This window comes from Amblyomma americanum, chromosome 3, assembly GCF_052857255.1.
Source record: "Amblyomma americanum isolate KBUSLIRL-KWMA chromosome 3, ASM5285725v1, whole genome shotgun sequence".
NCBI classification, from domain to species: domain Eukaryota; kingdom Metazoa; phylum Arthropoda; class Arachnida; order Ixodida; family Ixodidae; genus Amblyomma; species Amblyomma americanum.
The window spans coordinates 77,508,042-77,527,936 of record NC_135499.1 but is presented as its reverse complement, the minus strand read 5'-3'; the positions used below and the strand labels follow the sequence as shown (position 1 = coordinate 77,527,936).

The window sequence follows — 19,895 nt, the reverse complement described above, 5'->3', positions numbered from 1 at the left end:
TCCTTGATGTAGTCGTATGTTCGCGTGCCTACTCCGATATCCTGGAGACCACGGAGGATCGCTTCGTGTGTAACATTATCAAAAGCCTTTGTCAAGTCCAAGCCGAGAATTACTTTGACGTCTCTAGAACGCGAGTCGATTATGTCATGTTGGAGTCGGAGCATCACGTCCTGCGTGCACAAGCCCGGTCGGAAGCCGACCATCTCGTGCGGCCACAGGCCGTTTTGGTTCATAAATCGCGTCAGTCTTGTCTGGACTACGCACTTCAACAATTTCCCCATGCATGCGGTTAGCGAAATTGGTCTCAGATTTTCAAGTTTAGGGGGTTTGCCAGGCTTTGGGATTATAATTACGTTTACCGCCTTCCACTGTGGAGGCAGTTGGCCTTTGGCACAAATTTCTTGCATATACTCCGTCAGAGCGCTGATGGAGTCATCGTCCAGGTTTCTTAAAATTTTGTTAGTTATCCCGTCAGGGCCCGGGGCCAATTTCGGTTTTAGTCCCAATATTTCAGCCCTGACCTCCGCCTCCATGATGGGTGCGTCGAGCTCCTCGTTGGGAGTTCCGTTGTATGCTTGGAGGGGGGTACTATGGGTATCGCCAATGTAAATGTTGATGAGTTTGTCCACAAATTCCACCTCTGTACCATCAAACCCGTGCCTAGCTTTTGATAATCTAATTCGCGATTGGGTTTTCGAGTTGGTCGGGTCTAATAGGTGTCTCAGAAGACCCCACGTTTTGGAAAGGCTCATGCCCCCCTCCATGCTACACAAGGCTTGGATTCTCTTCCGTTTCGCACCAGCCGCCCCGGGTCCAATTCTGCCGGCTCACCTATGCGCTTACAACTTTCCTTTATACCTAGAGGAGTTTTTCGCGAATGAAGCTTTTGCTTTACTAAGAAGTGTGAAGCCGTTGTAACAATTGTTTGTTTCAATAACGGCTTGTAAGAATAAGTTGTGTTTTTTCGCCATTTTCAGAAGAATCGCGACAATTCCATTGTTTTGATTAAAGTAAATTCTTGTAAAAAAGTGCAAGGTACGGCTTGCAAGCAGTAGGTAATATTGACTTTTTTGGTTAATATAAGAAGAATGGCGGCAGTGCTTTTATATAAATTATAATAAACCCTTATAAAAAAACTGGATGGGACGCCTAAACTCCGCCTTGAGGGTATGACGAGGCAGAGTTAAAGGGGTACTACTGATATAAACGGAATTGGTGATTCTTCGCTTCACATTAATATATCGCTGGTAGTCCTGGTACCATTCTTGGGACAGTGGCGCAGAGGATAAGCGATGCGCCACTGCGCCGGCAGGTGGGTGTTTAAAACACAGCGGCTTGTGGGGCACGTGAAGCCCAGGTTGCTCTTCCCGAGCAAGCTCGCACTACGCGTCACTAATTTAACTGCCACCTGAAACTGTGGGCAGTTCACTCACAATCAGTTGGACGAGTTCCCATGAGCCACACTGGGCAAGCTGTTATGACATCACTAAGCCACGTGACCTGGGCGGCAGGTGGCAAGCTGTTTTTGTTCACAACGTCGCCGCTGACGACGCCGGATTTTCTACCGAACAGGGGCAGTAACGCTATCGCTTTAGAACATGTCCTTGTCCTAGGCTAACTTTGTTCCTTGTGACAGCGGATACTTCAGAGGAAAAAACTCACTGTAACAGACGAAAGAAGGCTGTGCCTCTTCACGGCTGGGAACACTTGCTGATTGTTCTCAGCTACCTTTCTTAGCTTAGGACACGTATCGTTGCTATCGGCAACTGCGTATTCGTTGGGCTTCAGCTGCCTTTCTCTTTATTCAGCTTTAAACCCGGTCGTTCTGAAGCAGCGGACATAAATTATTTGCTCCTAGGGCTTCGAATACGATTTAGATGCACGCTTTGTGCTTATGAGCGACGCCAGCTGCCCGTTTCCCAGCATGTATTAAAACTCGTATTTAAGCTTCAGCTCCACACAATGCAAACAGCTGTCTTACTCGAAAGCAAGCGTCATTAAAGCTAAACAAAAAATAAAGAACTACACTTTCTCATACCCTACTTGCAGCATTTTTACGCGCAAGCCACAGTCCATGTTAATATGGTAATTCCCATATCTTCTGCGCGTCACAGCTGCACAGGCTTTGGACGCAGAACAAGTTGGTAACGATTCATTAGAAGAAATGGCTTTTGGTTCTTGTGCTTTTTCCCAATGGCCTTTGACGGTTAACGTACTGCCCCTCCTACCAATGTCACTTTTTGGCCTGCTGTACAAATAAAGATCAGCCAAACGACATACAGCCTTAGTCACACATCGGCCCTGTCAAGCAAACTACCTCAAAGTTGCGTACCGTAGAACGCCCTCAGTAGCGTCAAGAAATTCGCCCACGGTTCATGCAAACTACATCGACTCATGGCCTCTGTACACAGCCAAAACAACACATTAGCTTTAAAAATTAGCAAGGACAGTTTTTTCCGTCACACTAATTTTCTGTCGCAGTTTCCAAGAATCAATGCCTCAATTGAGGTTTATTATTTCAGACATCAATGAAAGGGAGAGTTCTTATTGAAGCTATGAAGGCTGGTGATCCAGAATTTCTTCCATGTCATTCCCATTAGGACTTCTCAGATATATTAGCCTATAAGAGGCAGTAATAAACGCTGAAGTTATACAAGTGGCAAGGCCTGCTCGCAGCCCTTTAAAGTATGCTGCAGAGAAAGGAAGCTGCGTTAAGGTGCTGGAATATTAATGACTTCGAATGTCTCCAATTCAATATCAAAAGTTTATCTACATGTAAGCCAACAAATGGACATAAACAATGTGCGAGGAGTTTGTTTAGGTGGTGTACGTTTTGGTTCGGTGAATGTGGCAAAATTTTTCAACTGTTTCTACAACGAATGTTTTTCACTATTGCTCTTTTACTACAGTTACTTTTGCACTGTTGCGTCCTTTTCGTTTCGCGCTTCGGCAATGTTTTTGTGTGGTGTGAACAGCTGGAAGAATAGTCGCCCCGCAAAATCTGCCGTGGAAATTACGTTACACACCTCATGGAAGACACATATGACTGAGCTGCAAGCTTTTAAAAACGAAACCCTGATCTCCACCGCATCGTTCGGACGCTGCCGTCTCTCATCCCTCCTGCGCGCTATCAGAAGAAGACGACATCGTCGTGTTGCGAAATTATTTGCCTCGACCGCTGTATTGCAGCGCCTTTTATAATTGGAAAACTTGTTATTGGTACTCTTCTGAATTAAAGCGCTGTGTTATTCAGAAATTAGGCATGAACAGATTCCAAAACTCTGTGATTGTGCGTGTAAAGAGGATGAAGATGCGTGTAATCAAGGTTCAAATTTTAAGCGCGTTCTTCTGCACAACAGGATGAACGTAACACATTAGGCAACAGTACATGAACGTTGTCAAGCAGCAGGCCGCCGAGAGCTTTCAGCTTGTGGCCTGAAGTACAGCACTGTGAAGCAAGACGCTGTACATAGACTGTGGCTACCTGCGTATGCTGACAAGTGTGCCAAATAATGGCTCAGCTTGAATGTATTGAAGCAAAGGTAGGGTATTTAGCGCATGCATAGCTCCCTGCACCTGTGCGAGTGTTGTCACCAAAATAATCGTCTTAGGCACTGACGGATTTATAACACCCACACACTGACTGTGTCAAATCTGTAACCCTTCAAATATGTCGCCATCTCACTGTAATTAAGACCTATATAAATGCGGAACTATGCATAATAATGGACTCCTTCTTTTACAAGCCACATAAATCATAACCATCGCTTCCATATCATTCGTTATTGGTATTTCAAGAAAAGCTTTCGAGGAAACAATATATTTGCTCCTTCGCTGCTTATTGAGGTATTACTGAGTTGTTTGACATTAGCTGACTGGCGATGATAACGTCATTACTGCTACAAGCGTTCTGTGGTCCTCATACTGTATTTTTTCCAGCCGTATATTCTCTACGTTGGAATGAAATTGCCTGTGTGAGACTTTTCGCAACACTTCCTGGCGGTACGCTATAACAAGCAACTCTTGTTTGGTGTTTTCACAGGATGTGACACGATTTCGTAACAAAATTCAGCAGGGAGTACGCAATAATAACGCTTCATTTTTAGTTTCAGCTGCATTTTTAGCTGCTTTCACAGCTACATTTATTCTGAAATTGGACGTTAGCTTCCATTGTACAAAAGTTGACGTTCTGTCAAACAGGCGATCATTGTTTAAAGCAATGAATATATACCAACCTCTTGACTACGAATTTACGTCTCCTCACAAGATCTCCGTAGCCCTGCAAGCCGTCACGTCGCCTTTACCGTCTCACAGCATGAGCTGTGCTCCCGGATTCCGCACTAATTTGCCGGACATCTGCATCTTTCCTACTCCCTATAAAAGAACGAGAAGTCGGTCATATCTGACGCAGAGGCGCGGCTGGCTTTAAATTATTAATGGCGTGGAAAACTGCTCATTTCGCCATGCCGATGCCAAAAATAGTGGGTCTTGTCCGAGGCGAGGCATCCACGAGGTTCTACCAAAATGATATTCAGATGTGTTGAATATGCTGAGGTAATAAAACCTCAGCCATTTCAAATTATCAAACTTGATCGGCGTGTAGTGCAGAGGCTACATCACCGCCACACTAGAGCCGCGTGCCAAAGGGAGACCTCTGTTAGAGGCTGCTTTTACGCAATTGTAAACAATTCCTAGCAATGACGATAACCGAGAGCTCAACACAGAGGGCGCTGACCACCGCTTACGTGTAACGTCAAATTTCACACGCATTTAAAATCAACATATGTAAGATAAGAAAACAGCCTCACAATTTGCGAACCAAGCAGAAAAAACAATGCTAACCGCTGCTCTCATGCAGTGCAATTAGTTGCGCGACCTGTTTTCCGGGTAGCCCTAAGGCTAGTTGACTTTACCTGTGTCACGGCTGAAGACCTCCAGTGTACTAATCCTGTGGGCTGTCACCATATGTAACTGCACTCTACGACCACCGCTCTCATGACATCTGAAGTTTAAAAAATGCAGAAAGCATTCGGTGCTTCCCTCTATACTACAGAATAATATTATGTGCTTGTTAAAATATCTTGCCTTTGCATTATGCGACTGCAAAAGGAGCTCGTCGGCAGGTTTTGCCGTGTCCAGGGTCGTAGGTGGGTCGATAACTCGATGTCAAGTGTCAGGTCACGTGATAACATGTCGTCGGTATGTAAATATGGCTACGCATGACACTTGATGAATGTCATGACAATCATGCCAATGTCACACAGCGTGAGACACTATCTTACGTGACCAAACCCGAACTGGCGTAACCAAATAACCCGCCGCGGTGGCCCAGTGGTTAGGGCGCACGACTACTGATCCGGAGTTCCCGGGTTCGAACCCGACCGCGGCGGCTGCGTTTTTATGAAGGAAAAACGCTAAGGCGCCCGTGTGCTGTGCGATGTCAGTGCACGTTAAAGATCCCCAGGTGGTCGAAATTATTCCGGAGCCCTCCACTACGGAACCTATTATCCTTTCTTCTTTCACTCCCTCCTTTATCCCTTCCCTTACGGCGCGGTTCAGGTGTTCAACGATATATGAGACAGATAGTACGCCATTTCCTTTCCCCAAAAACCAATTATTATTATTAACCAAATAAGAAGCGAGGACCGGAAGTGAAGTCATCATGCCGGAATTGGCGACAAATGCCTCGACGGGCTCCTTGTGCTATCGCAGCCCGATCTGAGTATTTTCGCTGCTTCTTTCTAGTCGCGAACGAACTAAACCAGTCTTTATTAATGCGACAGCATTTAAGACGCCATCGAGGAAGAATCTCGGCGGTTACTATCACAAAATTCAGTATCTGCTAATACAGTTGCGACGTCATCAAGGTTATTTAAGATTGGCGCGTGGAGTATGAGGTGAAAATAGCACACGGGGCGAGACGCGCATTCGTCGTGCCTGGAATTGTAAGTACGTCATATTGGAAGCTGAGCATGAAGGCATTCATACACGGCCCTTGTACATTTATGATACTGAAACTCGAGAGACTAGTGGGAGGACCGCCACAGAGGCCTCCCGGAGAAGAGCAACCCCTTACCGACACCAGATGGGCCGCGCCAAAGGCAACCATACAACCCAGTCTGCTTTGCACAGTCGGCGCTGAAACCAGGCTTGTCTACTAACTTCAAAGAATGTTGTCTTCTTACTTCCCTAGAAATTGGTTCACAAACACCTCAGGGCTTGCCATGACAGCTTACGGTCCCTGAATCAAGAGCTTGAGGCATTTCTTTCCGACGGGCAGGCAATGAAAGACTGCCTCAGTCTTGCAAATACCTTGCACATAACGTTTCACATTAACAAGACAACATTTCTTAGACCTTGGCACTAATCCCCGTCAACGTCTAGGCTCTTCAGGCGCCCACTCCTGCTGCGCAGATCCCTAGCCGTAATGCTGACGCTGTTACCAAGCTCCCTCCAGCAGACTGCCCACCTTCCGGGAGCGCGACTGCCGGCTGACTCTGACGACGCTGCTGACCCAGGTTCCTGTAGCAAATTGCACGCCTTCTGAGAGCGCCACTACTCGACAACCTGGACTTTATCCAAACGTAGCTGCCGAGCTCCCGACAGCAGATTACCCGCATTCCGGGAGCGCCATTGCTGGACGACCGGGCTGTTCAACCGACGCCGCTATCTCCCTTTAGCAGACTCCACACCTTTTGAGGGCGCGACTATTGGATGACCGGCTCATGAAGGATACCGGCGCTGCTACCGAGCTCTTATCACATGTATAGAAGAGATTTCTCAACTTCAGGGATAACGACTGCTTGTTCACCGGGCCCTTATCCCGCCGCTGCTGACCGAGCTTCCTGTAGCGGATTGCCTACCTACAGAGGGCATAACTGCTGGATGACGGGGTCATGATACCAACGCTGATGCCCACCTCCCTGCAGCAGTCTTCCCAACTTCCCAGAGCACGGCTGCTTGACGACATGGACATTATACCGACGTTCATGCCGATCTCAATGCAGCAGATTGCACACCTTCCGAGAGCGTGACTTCTGGATGACTGGGCCATGATATCAATGCTGCTACCCAGCTCTCTGCAGCATTCTGCCCACCTTCCAGGAGCGCTACTGCTTGACCACCTGGACATTATGCCGACGTTGACGCCGAGCTCAATACAGCAGATATCACACCTTTCTGAAGCGTGAATGCTGGATGACTGGGCTGTGATACCAACGCTGCTGCCCAGCTCCCTGCAGCAGTCTGCCCACCTTCCTAGAGCGCGACTGCTTGACCACGTGGACATTATGAGAGAGTGGCTGCTGGCTGACTGGGCCATGATAACACCGCTGCTGCCACCTCCCTGCAGCAGACTGCCCACCTCCCCAGAGCGCGACTGCTTGACCACGCGGACATTATATCGACGTTGATGCCGAGCTCAACGCAGCAGATTGCACACCTTCCGAGATCGTGACTGTTGTATGACTGGGCCATGATACCAATTCTGCTGCCCGGCTCCCTGTAGCAGTCTGCCCACCATCCTAGAGCGCGACGTCTTGACCACCTCTACATTACACCGACGTTGATTCCGATCTCAATGCAGCAGATTGCCAACCTTCCGGGAGGGCGACTGCTGGACGACCGGGCCGTTCTACAGACGAGGGTGGCCGAGCTGCCTGTAGCAGATTGCCCGCATTCCGGGAGTGCGATTGCTCGATGACCGGGCTGTTAAAGCGACGCCGCTATTTCTCTTTAAAAGACTCCAAACCTTCCGAGAGGGGGACTGCCCGATGACCAGGCCATGATCGATACCGGTGCTGCTACCGCGCTCCTGTCTCCTGCATAAAGGAGATTACCCAACTTCAGGGAGTGCGACTGCTTGATTACGGGCCGTTATACCGACGCTGCTGATCGCGCTTCCTGTAGCAGATTGCACACATTTCGAGAGTGTGACTGCTGGAGTAGGCCATGATACCAACGCTGTTTCCCAGCTCCCTGCAGCAGTATACCCATCTTCAGGGAGCGCGAATGGTGGACGACCACGCCGTACTACCGCCGCCGCTATCTCGCTCCATATAGTAGATTGTACACCTTCCGAGAGCACGACTGCTGGACGAACGGACCGTCTTACCGACTCTGGTGACAGAGGTCCCTGCAGCAGACTGTCCACCTTCCGGGACCGCGACTGCTTAACAACCTGAATGTTATACCAAAGTTGCCACCGAACACACTACAGAAGATTGCCCACCTTCCCTGTGCGCGAATGCTGGACTACCGGGCCGATCTACCGCCGCTGCCATCTTGCTTTCTTTAGCAGAGGGCACCCCTTCCGAGCGTATAACGGGTGCAGGATCGGGCTATGATACCGGCGCTGTTATTGAGCTCCCTGCCGTAGATTGTACACCTTCCGGAAGCGTGAATGCTGGACGACCAGGCCATTCCAGTGACGCTGGTGACCGAGCTCCCTGCAGCACATTGCTCACCTTCTAGGAGCGCGACTGCTGGACTATTAGGTCGTTCTACCGACGATGGTGACCGAGCTCTCTGCCGCAGATTTCCCACTTTCCTGGAGCACGACTGCTGGACTATCAGGCCGTTCTACGGGCGATGGTGACCGAGTTCCCAGCAGCAGATTGCCCACCTTCCGGGAGCACGACTGCTGGACTATCAGGCCGTTCTACCGATGCTTGTGAGCGAGCTCCGTGCAAAAGATTGCCCCTCTTTCAGGAGCGGGACTGCTGGACGATCGGGCCGTTATACCGATGCTGGGGAGCGAGCTCCCTGCAGCAGATTGCCCCTCTTTCGGGAGCGCGGCTAATGGACTATCAGGCCGTTCTACCGACGATTGTAACCGAGCTCCCTGCAGCAGATTGCCCACCTTCCTGGAGCGCGACTGCTGGACTATCAGGCCGTTCTCCCGATGCTGGTGAGCGAGCTCCGTGCAAAAGATTGCCAATTTTTCAGGAGCGCGACTGCTGGACAATCGGGCCGTTATACCGATGCTGGTGAGCGAGCTCCCTGCAGCAGATTGCCCCTCTTTCGGGAGCGCGACTGCTGCTCGACCGGGCCGTTCTACCAACGCTTTTGACCGAGCTCCATGCAGCAGGTTGTGCACCTTCTAGGAGCGCGACTGCTGGACTCCCAGGCCGTTCTACCGACGATGGTGACCGAGCTCCCTGCAGCAGATAGCCCACCTTCCGGGAGCGCGACTGCTGGACTATCAGGCCGTTCTGCAGACGATGATTGTCGAACTCCCTGCAGTAGAGTGCCCACATTCCGGGAGCGCGACTGCTGGACGACCGGGCCGTTCTACCGATGCTGGTGACCGTGCTCCCTGCCGCAGATTGCCCACCTTCCGGGAGCACGACTTCTCGACTATCAGGCCGTTCTACCGACGATGGTTACCGAGCTCCCTGCAGTAGATTGCCCACCTTCCGGGAGCACGACTGCTTGACGACCGGGCCGTTCTACCGATACTGGTAACAGAGCTCCCTGCCACAGATTGCCCACATTCCGGGAGCGCGACTGCTGGTGACCGAGCTCCCTGCAGGAGATTGCGCACCTTCCAGGAGCGCGACTGCAGTACGACCGGGCCGTTCTACCGACGCTGCTTACCGAGCTTCCTGTAGCAGATTGCACACCTTCCGAGAACACGAATGCTGGACGATCGGGCTATTTAACCGACACTGCCATCGAGCAACCTTTAGCAGACTGCACACCTTCGGTGAGCGCGACTGCCCGATGACCGGGCCTTGATGGAGTAGCAATCTCGGTCTCAAAGGAGATACTCAGCGTGCAAGCTCAGCCAGAAACCAGCTACCAAGTCACAAGGGGGGTGGTCGTTTGGTTCCCAGCTTTCGCTAGTCGCGTGCCAGAGAAACGGTCAAAGCCACAGGCACAGAAACAAGAAGGTTATACAGCAAAATGACAACACAGAGGACTTCACTACAACTCGTACGAGCACATACAAAGTGATCTACAAAACAATTCAACTCGTGCAAAGTAACACTCAAGAAAGATTACAATGAAACTAAAGTGCACTAATACAAACGGGAGACAAGCAAACAAAGCACAATTTGCCCGCCGGGGTGCTGCGACAGTCCAACGACATGGGGAATACGACGGAGCCGTCCCGCAGGTTACCGCACGCTGCCTCGCTGGCCCATGTCTTGGCGAATAGTGTTGTTGCGGGAGTCGAGCGGAAGCTCTTCTCCGAAGCTTGAACGGCGGCTCGGGCTGACAGACAGCGCTCAACGTCCTTCATGTATAGGCGCGATCGCGTCTATTCAGTCTTCGTGCCAAAGCAGACGCGCGCATACACACAGTATCAACTGTACAACTTCCTTCTCCTCCTCGCGCCGGGTGCGCGTCCCCATTATAGTCAGGCGCGAAAACCCGTTTCCAGAACCTTCCAGGTCCTTCTGGCAACTGGCCGCCACCAGCGCGCGAGCGAAGGGAGAGGGCATCACTTAGCACGCTCAAGGCTACACCCTCTCCTTCGACAATGAGTGGAAATTACTCAAACCTTATCGAAAAACCGACGGCGCGTGTGGCCACGTTTCCTTTGGCGCAGCACCGGCTAGCAAAATGGAAAAGGAGCAGCATACACTAGGTTAGGCGCTCTCCGGGGTTCTTCTACGGCGCGGCGGGCAAGATTGGTCCCGTGCTGCGCCGGCTATTTTCGAGTATGCGCCGAATTTCGTGGCAGTCGCTACCCCCACACCCTGTTAGGGTGTCGGGGAGTGCACCAAGTAAGCGCGCAAATTGCCACAACAGTTGTCCATAGCCGGACAAGGCTTCACAGGGGCGGGAAAGTGTTTTCGCACACATTCGCATTTAAAAACATAGATATTTGTAATTACTGATATACTGGTGTTGCCAATGGCTACAGTTTACTGAAAGACTGCCTGAGTAGCCGAAACAAGGGCCTGCCCCCGTGCCGGCTGGAGAAACAGCCGATGGCGTCTGGGCACGTTGCGCATTTCCTTAAAGATGCTGTTTCATCTGCTGCTTAAAATGAAGTGAAGAGAAAGAGCGATTGCTTCTCTAACTAAAGCACCGCAAGAATGCTACAGGAAACTTAGAAGGAAACACACAACCGTTCTTGGATTTCAGTTGCTTCTTCATCCGGCAGGTGGAGAAGCCTGTCGTATAAGGTAATTGGCTCGCATCTACGAAAACTGTACCTGCAGCCGGCAGCAAGCTCTGCTGAATTCTGTAAAATGCGGGTAAGTACGAATTGTTCATTACATCTAAAAGAACGAAGAACATAATATTCAACAATTTGAGCGATGTTAACCACGATTAGGCCGGCAATTTGTGCACAGGATTGTTTTTTATATCCGGCCAGAAAAATACAAGTCTCTGTACCTGCCACCGTCGACGCCATTGTAATATTTGGCACTCGTCTGGTCACCTGACGCAGGCTTGCAAATTTCGCTCTGCTAGGGCAGAGAGATGCAGTTGGACGACGTAGCAAAAATCACGTCAACGCAAAAAAATTTTCAGGCCGTCTCGAATGCGGAAAGATTTCGCGAATGCCATTTTCGATTTTCTGAAACGCGCAGTCCCATTCCTGCTTAGAAAGAAACGGCAGCGCTGGCCAGCAGCTAGGGCTCTCGGATACTGAGCCGGAGTTGCAGGCGTCGAACCCGGCCGAGGCGGCCGCGTTTTCATGGAGGCGAAACGCGAAAGGTGCCCGCTTGCTGTCCACTGTCAGAGCACGTTAAAGATCCCCAGGTGCCCGTAATTATTCCGGAGCCCACCGCTACGTCACCTACTTTTCTTTTACTTGGTCCACTCACACCTTCCTCCCTTGCCTTACGGCGCGGTTCGGGTGTCCATCGAGATGCCACACAATTACTAGGCCATTTTCCTTTCTTAAAAAGCAATTTTCCAATTTTTCACAGGAATACTGAAGTCATATTTCTATGCTCGCTGTTTGCCTTTGTTGTCTGTACAAGAGCATTGCTTTAAATGCGGAACAATATCCTTTACGTCAGTGCTAATGCTGTCGACCCGTTTCTAGTAGGCGCTTACCATCCATTCATGCATCCAATCAGCAAATGTTTGTGCCAAACTTAGGTTACAATTTTTTGTTACCCGGCAATATTATGCCTTATTTTGTTCAGCGCCAAACAGCTTCTTTGATTTCTGCCATGAAGTTAAAGCACGTTTGCTTCACTTCTATGTCATTGGTCATGGATTCGCATGCAATATTAACGCACTGAAGTACAAAAAGGGATATAGAAGCGTGGTACGAAGCCACCCTGGCAACAGTGAAAGAAAAATGGCGTCAGTAATTTTAACAAATTTATTGTTATCCCGTTTGCGTCTGAATTTTTTCCTAACTGTAATAAGCAAAATACATCTACTGAAAATGCTATCTGTCTGGTAATTTTTAATGCGAAAGCTTATGTCCCATTAGAAGGAAAGCCGTCCGCCATTGTAGACCGTCCATGGCACAAAACTGCTTCGTGACGTCCCCATGTTTCCGCCCGACGTCAGCAGTAGTCCATATGGTAACGACGTCTGCAGCAAAGGAAATATAACAAAATGTTTTCCGAAGGAGCCGGGATTTGGCCCAAGGACCTTCATATTGCGCATTGCGAGGAGAGCACGCACCCCACCCACAAGGCATAGAACTGCGATGGTTTCTGGCGGCTGATGCTAATGAGTAACGTGCGTCAGTGGAAAGGAAGCAATCTTTATTTAATTTCGCAAAAGGTCTTACGATGAGAGAATGCTTTCGCATTCTCACAGAAAGCAGTCTTAAGCGGCTCTGCCGAATTTTTTCCCCAGCTTCCTTTGCATGCTATGCCAATGTTTGCGAGGAAGAGTTGCATGCATTCATAGCGATAAGGTCAGTATATAGATGGATAGATATATGGATATACGAGCCGGAAACAAAAGCTACAAAAAGACAGCAGTACACTGCAAACACGTGATATATGGTAAACATCAGCGCATACCAAAGTGGAAAATTCAGCACAGGGCCTTTCGTATACGTTCTTTAGTTACATCATAAGCGGAAAAGACATGTGATGGAAGCGGGTGGAAACAACGAGGTCGTACAGACGGGAGTACCGAGTTTCACGACCCACACTACACTGGATGAACAATGCTGGTTTGTTACCTAGTTGTTTAGTGTCGAGGAGAAATAGGAACCGCAGTGTGTCAAGCATTCTGGTTTCTAACGCTGAAATGTTGCTTGCAGCGATGGGAGACGATGGCCAACCTAATCTGCGATATGTATTGAATATAAAACGAACTTCTTTTTTCTGCACAATTTAGTTTGTTCATTTGTTTTTTTTCAAGTAAGGATCCCATGCTATGCCATCATATTCCAGCTTTCGTCTCTCAATGGTATTGTGTGAAGCAATTTAACATGTGAATGGACTGTCTTTCAATTATAACGAAGAAAACCAAATTTTTTTCTTGAACATGCGTAGATTTTTTGAAATGTAGCTTGTCCAGATCAAGTGACGCGTGATAGTGACACCAAAATAATTATACTCATCGATCCGGAATATTAGATGTTCATTGACATTGTACGAAAATCTAAACCAAGCTTTCTTGCTAGTTACCCGAACCAGGACAGATTTCTCATTGTTTAATTCCATTGACTAAAGCTTACACCCCTCGTGGAAAGCATTAAATTTACTGTTCAAAGAAAGTTGACCATCGCTAAAACAAATAGACTTGCATGCAACATAATCACCGGTGAAAAGCCTTGTATTAACAGTTGCGATGTCAACTGTGGCAAGGATGTTATTATGTACATTAATGTTAAAACGGGATGGAGGACACTTCCCTCGGATATCATTGAAGTAAGTGGTAGAATTCCAAATGAGTAGGCATTACAACTGACAAGTTGTTTCCTATTAGCAAGGTAGGCAGGTTTGGATTCATTTCACTATAAACACAGGAAGAATAATGATTTGAGGTATTATAATTATTTTGCTATGGGACACGTCATCAAACGCTATACTGAAATCAAGAACTATATCTATTTGCTCACTCTTATTAAGTGAAGATAACACTTCTTTAGTGGTAATTACCAGATGAGTGACAGTGGAAAGACCCTTCTCAAACTCATGCTGGAAAAACGACAGAATTTCTTGTCTACGAAGACTATCATGAATTTGGGTAAGATGTATTCCATGACTTGACACTTAGTGTAGGTTAATGAGATCGGGAATTACTTATTAGCGTTATGGCTGTTACCTTTCGTGAAACCCGGGATTACAAATGCTATTCGCCAATCGTCAAAAAGAACACAGTGCCGCAATGATAACTGGAACAGATGTGTTAGAATATGAGCCAGTGGTTCCGCATAGTGGCGCTGGAATGCATCGAGCAAACACCTGTCCATAATATATGGCCCAAGGGGTTTGCTTATCAGGCCTGCTGTACGCCTCGTTATGCATCCTCAGCGACCGCAATCTATTGAAAAAATAATGACTTCGCGCCCTCAATATACGATATGCGAAACTGGTTGGCGGTCTGGGAACACCACGCCCATAGCTTCCGGTTGCATCTTGTTTCAGCAGGGCTCGTCGAGCTGGTGCGTCGTTTACTATGCGTAGTTTTTGATAACGGTGTAGCTGTCGTAAATCTCGCGAGTGGAATTTCAAAAGCCAATGCCTCAGTTGCTGTACCGCTCGCTCTTCTCACCTTTTACCAAATGTACGTCCTTTCACTCAGCGCCAGCCTGCTCCGACCGCGTCCTCAGCTTCGCATTAAATTTGGCGCTTATTATAGCAAGAATCGGCATTGGAAAGTGGGTTGGAAAGCCTAACTGTGAGATGTTGTCGTTTTAATACACGCATTTATGTACCGGTCGAAGTATCGCGCACTATCATCGCTATTTTATTTTCAAGTGAAGGCAAATTCATCCTGTAGTGTTGCGAGTGGTTATTTTGCGCTGAATGCGCGAATGTTTTGGCGAACTTTACAAACTATCGTGCGCGCTGACGCTAGCAGCTGCATGCACTGCGATAAAATCACACAAGGCCCTTGGCCAGCTGCGTACTGCCATTCTCTTCACTGCAAATTGCGATGCATATCAGAGATTTTCAACGACACCGTTCCAAAGCGTTGCTAACGTTGATTCAACCACGCGTACGCCTCATTGAAACTGCGTCATGGAGTGAATATTGAACTGTTAGCAGTTCATATTAACTGAAGATTGGTTTGGTTTGGTTAGTTTGGTGGGGTTTAACGTCCCAAAGCAGCTCAGGCTATGAGATTTTACAGGCATATTTTTAGCGCAAAGGACGGGACGAGATACAGACAAGACGAGCACGGGCGCTACTGACAACTGCTTTATTGAAGAAAGATCGAGGCATATAAATACATATCTGGCCTGCGCCAGCGCTACCTAACAAGGAACTTGGAATCACAGCAGATGACGCGATAGGAAATTGATCTCAGCATTATACAAAACGACAGACGTGTCACTAACGCAGTTCTGACCCCTTTCCTGATAAAGAAAGCTTCCAAAGTTTCATGGGCAGTTTTTTGACAACTTCTGCCAAGGATTGAAGCACTCCGGAACCGTGGCTCACACTTGGTGCAAGCAATGCAGTGGGCAACTAAATTCGTGCGTTCCTTATTGTAGATATCTTTAGCATGCTCCCGGAGTCGATCGTTTACGCAGCGCCCTGTCTGGCCGATGTACACCTTGCCACATGACAGGGGAATCCTGTACACGACGTTCATAGCGCACTGCACAAACCGTTTTTCGTGGTTCTTATGACAGCCCCTTTTTTTGTCTTCGCAAGTAATGCGGCGGCTCAGCTGAGCAAGTTTCTTAGGGGCTGAAAAAACCATAGGCACGTCAAACCTATTAGCCACCTATTTCAGGTTGTGGGATACCTTGTGCAGGTACGGTACCACTTCCGGCTTTTGCTGACCATCCATAGTCTTTACTGCAGATGTGCGCTTACCAGGATTCATTTTCTTGAGGAGCGTTTCCGCGACTGCCATCACGACCGACCCAGGGAAGCCGGCTGAAAGCAGCCTACCCAATTGATGCTCAAAACTTGCCTGCATCTCATGGACACACGACTTCCTTAGCGCCAAATCCAAGCAGAGAGTTGCTATGCCTCTCTTTACTATTTTCGAATGAGAGGAGTCGTACGGCAAGAGCTCTTTTTGTGCTCGGGGAGAATACGCCCAGCAGACGTGCTTTTCCCTGAACATAAGCCTCAAGTCTAAAAACTGAAGAATCCCTTCGACTGGAAGTTCGTAGGTAAAACTGAGCCCTCTGCCATGTAGTTTAAAATCATCAAGAACACACTGTAGTGTTCGCTCATTAGAAATGGGGCAGAGGTTGTTTAAAACAATTAAAAAGTCGTCCATAAAACGAAAAACTTTAAGGACTTTGTCATTGTTAAAATGATTAAAATGATCGTGTAAAGAGCGATCAATATATGATAAAAAAATGTTGCACAAGCCAGGGGCGATGCATGAACCAATGCAAATGCCCTTCTTTTGTAGATAAAACTGGTCGTCAAATTTGATAAAAGTGGAACGAAGATAAAATTCTAAAAGGCCTAAAAAGTTGTCTACCGTCAAACCTGCAGCATTCTGGAAAGCCACAGCACCATTTTCATCAATGCAATCTTTGACGGCAGCAAACAATTCAGGGTGAGGCACAGCATAAAAGAGCTCTTCTACATCGATAGAGAAGGCATACTTCACGTCACTATTCTCTTCAAAAAATCGAACTATATCGGTAGAGTTCTTCACGAGGAAGGGGTCATTTATCACAAGGCCATTCAACACCTTCAAAAGAAACTTACTGACACAATGCTGCCATGTACCACCTTCGTTCACAATAGTGCGGAAAGGGGAATCCGGTTTATGGGTTTTAACACTAAAGAACACCTGCAACGCGGAACTTTCACTAACTGCAATATCCCTTGCGAGCCTCTCCAGATTTAAACGCTTGCAAAGTTCGGCTGCTTTAGTCTTAACTCTTGTTTGGCCTTTTTTCACTAGGACAAAGTTCTTGGTAACCGCCGAAGCTGCTTTTTCATTGTACATATACCTAGGCAAGGCAACAAAGCCACCCACCTTACCTGCTTGCAAAAGACAGAGCTCATTATCCTTGAAAAAGTTCACAACATTCTGCAAACCATCCTTAGCACACTTGGGACCAGTCACTTTCACATTCTTGGCCAAGCAGTCGATTCCTTCCAAGAGGCATCGTTCCCAGTCTTCCCGCTGGGCCCTCTTAGCCATTTTCCTATTCAAGGCTACGAGTTCGTGTGGTGGAACCGAGGGCTCCAGTCCGAACTTGGGACCCTTGTCAAGAAGATTCGAAATGTTGGAGGGAATGGAGGCACCACCCATCACGATTAGGCCTCCCTTTCGGTGTTTAGAGACCTTCGGCTTCCCCAAGGTACCAAGGATCCATCGAAGGTTGTAGCTCCACCAAAATTCAGTCAGGCGCGCTGCTTCACGTTTCAAGGAGAAGAATCTCTTGTCAGCAATCCATTCCGGAAACTGAGCAGAATTAGCAGTCCTCAGCCAGTCGAAATATAAACGCACTTGCCGCCACAGTTCCGAGCGTAAGATCTTCAAAACTCTTTTTGCATGTCCCCATGAAGGCGAAACAGGACCAAACAAGGCACTTCCGACGGTGTAATTGACTTCCTGATGCAGAATCCAAGAAACCGAGCACGGCACGTCGCTGACACAATGTAGGTCAAGATAAGATTGACGTCAAGAAATTCCTTTGAAGACACATAGAAAGAAGAGCCCGATGTAGAAGAAATATACTTCAACAGGGTGAGTTGTTGGGCTAGTTGGTGTTCGGATTTTACAGGCATATTTTACAGGAAAAATACCACATTCACTCCCGTTCCCATACACAGTGAGTATCGCATCGCAGATACGCATTAACGCACATAACATGCGAGAGCGATCGCAAGACATAAAATGACAAAAGCGCTTGGGACCTTGCAACAGCTCCACTGCCGAGACAGCTTTCTAATCCTCCTAAAAGAGATTGAACTCGAGAAACCTCAAGTAAACACCTCGGAAACGAAACAGTATTCGGCGTATGGTTCGTAAATGGAGCGCACTTAGTGCCTACCCAACAAACACAAAACCTCCTCAAAATCTCCCAGAAATATCCCATCAGGACATTTGGAATGTCCCCAGGAGGTTCTCATTTTTCCCGCAGACGTCCAAAAAACGTCCCCACAACTAGCCGTGTCCAAAAGGTTGTGCGTCCCAGGGACAGCCCCAAAAGGTTAATGCTAGATTTCTCGGCTCTCGCTCCATAACATTTCTTTTTCATGCAGGCTTCAGGCGTCTAAGCGCGCATATGTGCCAAATTTCAGGCACATGCTTACGTTACAAGTGGTGTAATACATCCGTCAACTCGCGTGAATGCTTGCTGGCTAGGCTATTCAGACTTACCTGTTTACATGAAATGTGCTTTAAGGTAAAAATTTGGGCTGGTTGGTGCATGATCTTGTGACGGGAGCAGCGCAGCATGAGACGAACAGAGGCGGGACACGACGCTGAATAACAACCAGATTTTTAATGCACGTTCGTCGAATATATACATCTCGCTCGTGCAATAAGGAAAGGACAGAAGCATGGCAAAGGCATAAGATGTACACGTGGTAAAATATTAAGACATCGGACGCAGAAAATCAATTTCTCTGTCCCGAAGCGCTATTGAAGGTATGCAGAGGCATATGTCGCTCTTTGGTCAGATGTCGAAGGCTTCTTAAATCTCCCTGGTCCGTTGATCAAAATACGACGGGATGACCATTGTGTTGATAAGCTGCGGAGCGCATTCATGCTCTCTGCAATGTTATGCTAATTCACTGCTGATGGCGCCCTTTAGGGATCTTATGTGCTCTCGAAGCCGTTTATTCAAACAGCGCCCTGTTTGACCAATGTATGTGCGTCTGCATGACACAGGTATTTCATAAACCCCGCTTTTCGCACATTTCACGTGTTTTTTCAGGTGTTTTTTCTTGCATTTATTTTTTTATTTGCTCTCAGCTGAATTTGTCGCACAGGCTCCTTAACTTGTTGGGGGCTGACATGAGCACTTTTACACCAGCTCTTGCTCTTACCCTTGTGAGACTGTGGGCAATGTCATTAATGCAAGGAATGACCGCGTACGGCTTCCTTTATTCTGATGTTGTTGTGACATATTTTCTGCCTCTAATTGCTTGCAGAATCCCTTCTGCGACAATGGATAGCAGTCTCGTCGGGCAACCTGCTGCTTTCAGCCGACGGTTCTGGGTGTCAAAACTGCCTTGAACCTCATGACGACAGGATCTCGTCAATGCGGCTCTCATTGTTTTTATACCCCCGCTTGATGATCTCAGAGTGCTTAGATGTGTAGGGGAGCAGTCCCTTCTAGCTTCGTGGTCCGTACCGCCAGCATATGTGAGCGCCTAAAAATGCTAGCGTCAAGTCAAGAAATCGCATAACGTTCTTTTCTGGGAGTTCACTTGTAATTTCTAGTCCTAGTTCTTCTAGTCATTAGCAAAAGTTGCATTGAGAGCCGCATTGACGAGATCCTGTCATCATGAAGTTGAGGAAGTTTTGACGACCAGAACAGTCGGCTGAAAGCAGCAGTTTACCCGACGAGACTTCGCTCTAGTGTCGCGGAAGGGATTCTGCAAGTACTTAGAGGCAGAAAATATGTCACAAGCACATCAGAAGAAAGGAAGCCGTACGCGGTCATTCCTTACATTAATGGCATTTCCCACAGTCTCAAAAAGGCAGGCGCAAGAGCTGGTGTAAAAGTGCTCATGTCACCACCCAACAAATTAAGAAGATTGTGCGCCAATGTCAACAGCAAGCAAAGAAAAATCAATGCAAGTAAAAGCACCTAAAAAAAACACGTGAAATGTGTGAAAAGCGGGGTTTAG

At 47.9% G+C, this 19,895-nt stretch overlaps 1 protein-coding gene across 1 annotated transcript in view; it reads right to left on the bottom strand.

Moving 5' to 3' along the window:
* Positions 1-1,783, bottom strand: part of LOC144123083 (uncharacterized) — a 155,994-nt gene extending 154,211 nt beyond the window's left edge. The window contains exon 1 of the mRNA XM_077655985.1: positions 1,663-1,783. The gene's annotated coding sequence lies outside the window, so the exon portion shown is untranslated. The remainder of the gene's footprint in view (positions 1-1,662) is intronic.
* Positions 1,784-19,895: the final 18,112 nt, after the last annotated feature.